Source organism: Primulina eburnea, chromosome 15 (genome assembly GCF_022965805.1).
Source record: "Primulina eburnea isolate SZY01 chromosome 15, ASM2296580v1, whole genome shotgun sequence".
NCBI lineage: Eukaryota > Viridiplantae > Streptophyta > Magnoliopsida > Lamiales > Gesneriaceae > Primulina > Primulina eburnea.
The window spans coordinates 10,841,872-10,848,990 of NC_133115.1; the positions used below are offsets into that span (position 1 = coordinate 10,841,872).

Sequence of the window (7,119 nt, forward strand, 5' to 3'; positions counted from 1 at the left end):
GTTCAAGAAGAAGTCACTGAAACAAATGTTCCAGTACAGACTATTGCTGAAACGATCGTATCTGACAGGACCTTGGTGGTTTTTGATCAAGTTTCAAAGGAACAGGAACCTGGAACGTCTGGAAGTCACCTCCTCATTCATATACAGATTTTGACTTAGTTCTTGAAGAAATTCAGGATCTTCAGAATACCATGTATCAAATGATTACTGCCATCAACAAGATTCAGCATACTCAACTGGCTCACACTCTGAAGCTAGAAAATTTTGAAGTATTCAACTCAGAGAAATTGAAGGCAATTCAAGCTGCTGTAATGTGAGGACCCGGAAGCTAATCGTCTTCTTAATCGTCATTGGGATAATTGGATCAATGTAATTAATCTGGGTCTAAAATTTTTTTTTAATATAGTGCGGAACGTAATGGAATACATATCATTATAAAAGTATAAGTCTTGTACAACATACATTCATCTAAATCTAAGTTTCAACAACTAATTATCAAGTGTTCAAACCCTATTTACATCGAAGTCCGTAGTCTCCAGTCTAATCATGATCTCTCCTCATCTCCTTGACCATGATCCTGTCCCACCTGTTGCCATGCACACATACAAACAAGACAATAGCCGGATAACTCCGGTGAGATATATATCCCAGTATAAACAATGTAAACATGCAGTCATATAAAAGCATATATAAAAGCATGAAACACATATAAATAACATATATCAAATATGCAAAACATGTATCAATACGATCTGTGCATCACATTCTGTGACTACTAGACTCTAACTCGACTCATCCTAATCTAGGGATCCCGATCTGAATTAGAACGCAACGTTCTCCCATATACTTTAACCCAGCTAGATGGTGGTACGTTCTTAGTCCCAGACTTTGGCTATCTATATCAAAGATCTGCAATAGGAGTCGGTCTTCTCCTCAATCTATCGGTATATATCCAAAAGTCCAGTGACTTGGCGGTTCTGCCAAAGACTATGCGGATCTGCACAACTCTAACTCATGCTTTGCTATAATCAATAGACTAGGCATATCAATATCAAACATTGCAAATATCAAATGCAATAATCATTCAGTATGTGATCTTGGGAAACTCAAGTCAATCTAACTTGAGTTGTGCAATCCAGAATCAACATTTATTGATGTGAATCTTTGTACGAATAAATAGCAAACACGATTAAACAATCGCACCCTCTATTTAATTACGATAATAAGACTCGTGTGTTTTCCCGATCTTTTGAATCAAGTAATTTGATGTGTTATTCACATCTAAACTAGAAAAGTTTAGCAACAAATAAACACGAGAATAACAATCGAAATTTGATACGAACCTTCGAAGAACGACGCCTACGACAATCCGCACAAGCACGATCGACAAGCGCCACAAAGTTATAAACTTTGATAAGTTTGATTTGATTTAACAAAGCTAAAGCCTTGAAAAGTTGAGAGAAAAATCTCAAAAGTTTGAATAAACTCAAAATAATATATGTATTGTGTGTAAATTTTCGTCCAATATATGTCTTATATCAAAAAGATAACAAGGATCTAGTTTCCTAACAAAATAAAACTCTAAATAAGGTAATTTTTCTCGGCCAAAACTCTAGGACACGGACCCCGTGTGTGCCTCCGTGTCCGGGTCCGTGTACACTCGGGACTGAATTTCAGCTGGAACAAGGGACACGGACCCCGTGCTCGCCTCCGTGTACGGGTCCGTGTAGACACTGTCTTCGCCAATATAGTAGGGCACGGACCCCGTGCCTGGGTCCGTCTTCAGGTCCGTGTAGGCTCTGTAGTTGCTCATCTCGGAGTGTAAAGGGCACGGACCCCGTGTGCAGGTTCGTGTCGGGGTCCGTGCAGACTCGGCCGATGCACACAATGCTTGAATCATGTTCCTTTGGCCTCCACACGCACTCCAATGCATCACGATCCCTTCATGCTTGCTCATGACTCCCTGTAGTGCCTCCTTGAACTTCTTTAGTCGTCCCCTCGTGACTGGTCATTCCGGCAACTGCATCGGATCCCATGCTTTCCTTTGAGCTTGACCGTCCGTGTTTGCATCATCCTCCCCTTCTTGAAGAGGATTTGTCCTCAAATCTAGTTCGTCACCTACATCAAACAACGACAAGTCACTAACATTAAAAGTAGAACTAACATTATACTCACCTGGCAAGTCGAGTTTGTAGGCATTATCATTGATCCTCTCAAGAACTTGGAATGGTCCATCGCCCCTAGGTAATAGCTTTGAACGACGCTTTTCAGGGAACCTTTCCTTCCTCAAGTGCAACCAAACCCAATCACCTTTCTCAAACACCACCTTCTTCTTTCCTTTGTTGGCTTGCTTACTATATTGTTCGTTTCTCTTTTCAACATTGGCTTTGACCTTCTCATGCAAACTCCTAACAAATTCAGCCTTCTTTTTGCCATCCATGTTTAACCTTTCACTCACAGGTAAAGACATCAAATCTAACGGAGTTAAAGGATTAAAACCATACACAATTTCAAATGGCGAATAATTGGTAGTAGAATGCACGCAACGATTATATGCAAACTCAACAAATGGCAAGCAATTTTCCCAATTCTTTAAGTTCTTTTTAAGGATAGCACGTAATAAAGTTCCTAACGTCCTATTAACTACCTCAGTTTTACCATCAGTTTAAGGATGACAGGTTGTAGAGAACATTAATTTAGTGCCAATTTTAGCCCAGAGTGTTTTCCAAAAGTAACTTAAGAATTTAACATCACGGTCAGAAACTATCGTTCTAGGCATGCCATGCAACCTAACGATTTCTCTAAAGAACAAGTCCGCAATGTTAGATGCATCATCCGTCTTGTGACAAGCAATAAAGTGGGCCATTTTAGAAAACCTATCCACAACAACAAATATAGAGTCCCTCCCCTTCTTTGTCCTAGGTAACCCCAAAACAAAGTCCATAGAGGTATCAACCCAAGGTTCACTAGGGACGGGAAGTGGTGTATATAATCCATGTGGTTGTGTCCTAGACTTAGCTTGTCTACAAGTTATACACTTCTCACAAACACGCTCAACGTCACGTTTCATGTGTGGCCAGTAGAAATGTTCATGCAATGCACTCAAAGTTTTAGCCACACCAAAATGTCCCATTAAACCACCCCCATGTGCCTCCCTAACAAGTAGTTCACGAACGGATGACTTAGGGATGCACAACCTATCTTCTCTAAACAAGAAACCCTTATGCAAGTAGAATTTATCATGTGGACCATGCATACAAGTTTCAAACATCTCTTTAAAATCATCATCTAGCACATAGAATTCTTTAACAAGCTCAAACCCCAAGATTTTAGATTCCAAAGTAGAGAAAAGCACATACCTCCGTGATAGTGCGTCGGCCACTATGTTTTCCTTACCTTGTTTGTACTTGATGATGTAGGGGAACGTCTCTATGAACGCCACCCACTTATCATGCCGCTTGTTCAGCTTTTGTTGACCCTTAAGGTGCTTTAGAGATTCATGGTCCGTATGGATTACAAATTCCTTAGGCCTCAAGTAGTGCTGCCACGTCTCTAGGGTCCTCACAAGTGCGTAGAACTCCTTATCATACGTGGGATAGTTAAGCGCTGCCCCATTGAGCTTTTCACTGAAGTAAGCCACCGGTCGTCCTCCTTGCATTAGCACTCCACCGATACCTACACCTGATGCATCACATTCAATTTCAAAAGTATTAGCAAAATCAGGTAACACAAGTAAAGGTGCATTAATCAATTTTTGCTTAATGAGATTAAAGGACTTTTCTTGCTCCTCGCCCCAATGGAATGGAACGTTCTTCTTGATCACTGCCGTCATTGGTGCTGCCAATGTGCTAAAATCTTTTACAAACCTCCTATAGAAGCTTGCAAGACCATGAAAACTTCGGACTTGACCAACAGTAGTAGGCGTTGGCCAATCTCGAATAGCACTTACCTTGTCTTCATCAACTTGTATACCCTGTGAGCTTACCACAAAACCAAGGAAGACAAGTTTGCTAGTACAAAAATCACACTTCTTCAAGTTAGCATATAAATTTTCAGCTCTTAATGTAATTAGAACAAGCCTCAAGTGGTTAACATGCTCATCCAAGTTTTTGCTATACACTAGGATATCATCAAAATAGACCACAACAAATTTTCCTATGTGTGCACGCAAAACATGATTCATTAACCTCATAAAGGTGCTAGGTGCATTAGTCAAGCCAAAAAGCATAACCATCCACTCATATAACCCATATTTAGTTTTAAAAGCAGTTTTCCACTCATCACCTTCTCTCATCCTAATTTGGTGATACCCACTTTTCAAATCAATTTTGCTAAAAATGCAAGACCCATGCAATTCATCTAACATATCATCTAGTCTAGGTATGGGGTGCCTATACTTAATGGTTATGTTATTGATTGCCCTACAATCCACACACATACGCCATGAGCCATCTTTCTTAGGGACTAGTAAAACGGGCACCGCACAAGGTGACATGGACTCACGCACAAACCCTTTATCTAATAACTCACTTACCTGTCGTTGCAGCTCCTTAGCCTCCTCCGGATTGCTCCTATAAGCTGGACGGTTCGGCAAAGCACTCCCGGGCACCAAATCAATTTGGTGTTCAATCCCCCTCAATGGTGGTAAGCCTTGAGGTAGCTCCTCCGAAAATACATCGTCAAATTCCTGCAATAGTGAAACAATAACGCTCGGAAGGGATCCGGCTATATCACTTGTGTTAAGGAGGATCTCCTTGTAAAGAATTAACACAAGTGGTTCATGTGTGTGCAACAATTGTTTCAACTCACCTTTTTGGGCCATGTATGATTTCTTTTTGGCCTCTTTCCTCTCTTTTTCTTTTCCCTCATTTTCTTTCCTCTCTTTTTTTGTTTTTATGGCTATCTCACTCTTTTGATCACTCTTTTTTTCAGCCACTTCATTTTTGTTTTCAAAGGCCATCTCACTTTTTAATTCACTACTTTTTTCGGCCTCATCTCTCTTTTTCTTTTTCAATTGGTCCTCCAATACTTGCTTTGGGGACAAAGGAAGCAATACAATGGATTCTTTCTTTAAAACAAATGAGTATCGATTTTTGAACCCATCATGAGTAACGTGTCTATCAAATTGCCATGGTCTACCCAACAAAATATGGCAAGCATGCATGGGCACCATGTCACACAAAACCTCATCCACATACTTCCCAATAGAAAAGGACAATAGAACTTGCCTATTTACTTTCATCTCCGCACAATCATTCAACCATTGAAGCCTATATGGTTGAGGATGTTTTATTGTAGGCAATCCCAATTTTTCCACCATCTCAACACTAGCCACATTGGTGCAACTTCCCCCATCTATGATTACATTGCAAACCCTACCATTCACAAAACACCTAGTGTGGAACAAATTCTCCCTTTGGCTAGCCTCCTCATCCTTGACTTGGGCACTCATGATTCGCCTAGTCACTAGCGCTTCTCCTATAACCGCTCCATATCCCTCATCGGGATCCTCCAACGGAGGCATATCATCATCACTACCCTCGCCATCTCCCTCACTTTGAGATTCATACTCACCATAATCATTCAAAAATAATACCCTCTTATTAGGACACTCACTAGCAATATGACCCAACCCTTGACATCTAAAACATTTAGTATCTCTAGAACGAGTAGAAGGAATTTCAGTTTTACCTTGCACTCCGTGTCTAGGTGCCTCTTGCTTTGTCTCACTCTTAGGCTTGGTCACCACTTTGCTATCATCACGCTTTGCGACATTTGGTCGCCAAGAAGAAGACGTACCTCCAGTTTGGTTGGTGCGGCCAACTCCACGCCTTTTGAGTTGTTGTTCCACCTTTATGGCCATTTGCACCATCTCGTCAAGGTCCAAGTAGTGCCTAAGCTCCACTTGATCTTGAATCTCCCTGTTCAAGCCACAAAGAAAACGAGCCATGGTTGCCTCACTATCCTCCTCAATATTGGCCCTAATCATGACTACCTCCATCTCATTATAGTAGTCCTCAACACTCTTTGACCCTTGCCTCAAAGTTTGTAGCCTCTTAAACATCTCCCTATAGTAGTGATTAGGCACAAACCGCTTCCTCATGACCCTCTTCATCTCATCCCAAGACTCAATGGGTCTTTCATTATACCTTCTTCTAGTGGTCACTAATTGATCCCACCAAATGAGAGCATAGTCTAAGAATTCAACCACCGCCAACCTCACTTCTTTTGTTCGGAGTAGTGGTGACATTCAAATACGAACTCTACCCTCTTTTCCCACTCTAGGTATGCCTCCGGGTCAGATTTCCCATGGAACGATGGAATTTTCATCTTAATGCTACCCATGTGTCCATCTTCCCTAGTCTCCTCATATCTACCCCGCATGGCTTCCCTTTTTCCTCTACCAAATCCTCTACCTCCTCCATTCCTACCCCAATTCTCATTTTGACTCTCATCGCCTCCTCCGAGATCATACTCCTCATCATCTCTACCCAAATCCCTAGGCTTAGGTTTACCCCCACTAACACTAACCTCAAGTTTATCCAACCTCTCATGCAACAACTCCATTTGGGTCGTCATCACCCTACTAAAATCCCCAAACAACGCATCTATTTGGGCCTTAGACAACCCCGAATTCGAACTACCTCCTACCTCCCTCTCCATTTAATGTCAATTTGTACCTGCAAGAAAAGGTAAGTAAAAATAAAATAATCCTCACCCAAATGCTCACGGTCACTCCAAAGAAATTCACTCGTCTTTTCTCACAATTTTGTTTGCTCACAACAAATACTCACCGTTCACTCCAAAGAAAAGTCACTCGCACTCAAGTGTATCACTCAAATTTTGAAAGCTCTCTTGGAAGTGCTCAAGCTTTGTATTCTGGGTATATCAAACAATCAAGGTTCAAAATTGTGAACAAATGGACCGACTCAATTGGACTGTGTAGACAAGAAATTCGAATATAGGGAATTTTTTTTTTTGACTGTGAGAGACAATTGAATATGACTCTCTAAAGGGAATTAAACAATATACCAAAACAAATGTGTAGGCAAATTTTCGAAATTTTGTACTTTTTTTTAGGCTGGGTACAACTCGAAAATTCCAAAAAAATTGAAGAAA

At 40.9% G+C, this 7,119-nt stretch overlaps 1 pseudogene; it reads right to left on the minus strand.

The window, feature by feature from the left end:
* Positions 1-2,008: 2,008 nt before the first annotated feature.
* On the minus strand, positions 2,009-6,384 carry LOC140815451 (uncharacterized; annotated as a pseudogene).
* Positions 6,385-7,119: the final 735 nt, after the last annotated feature.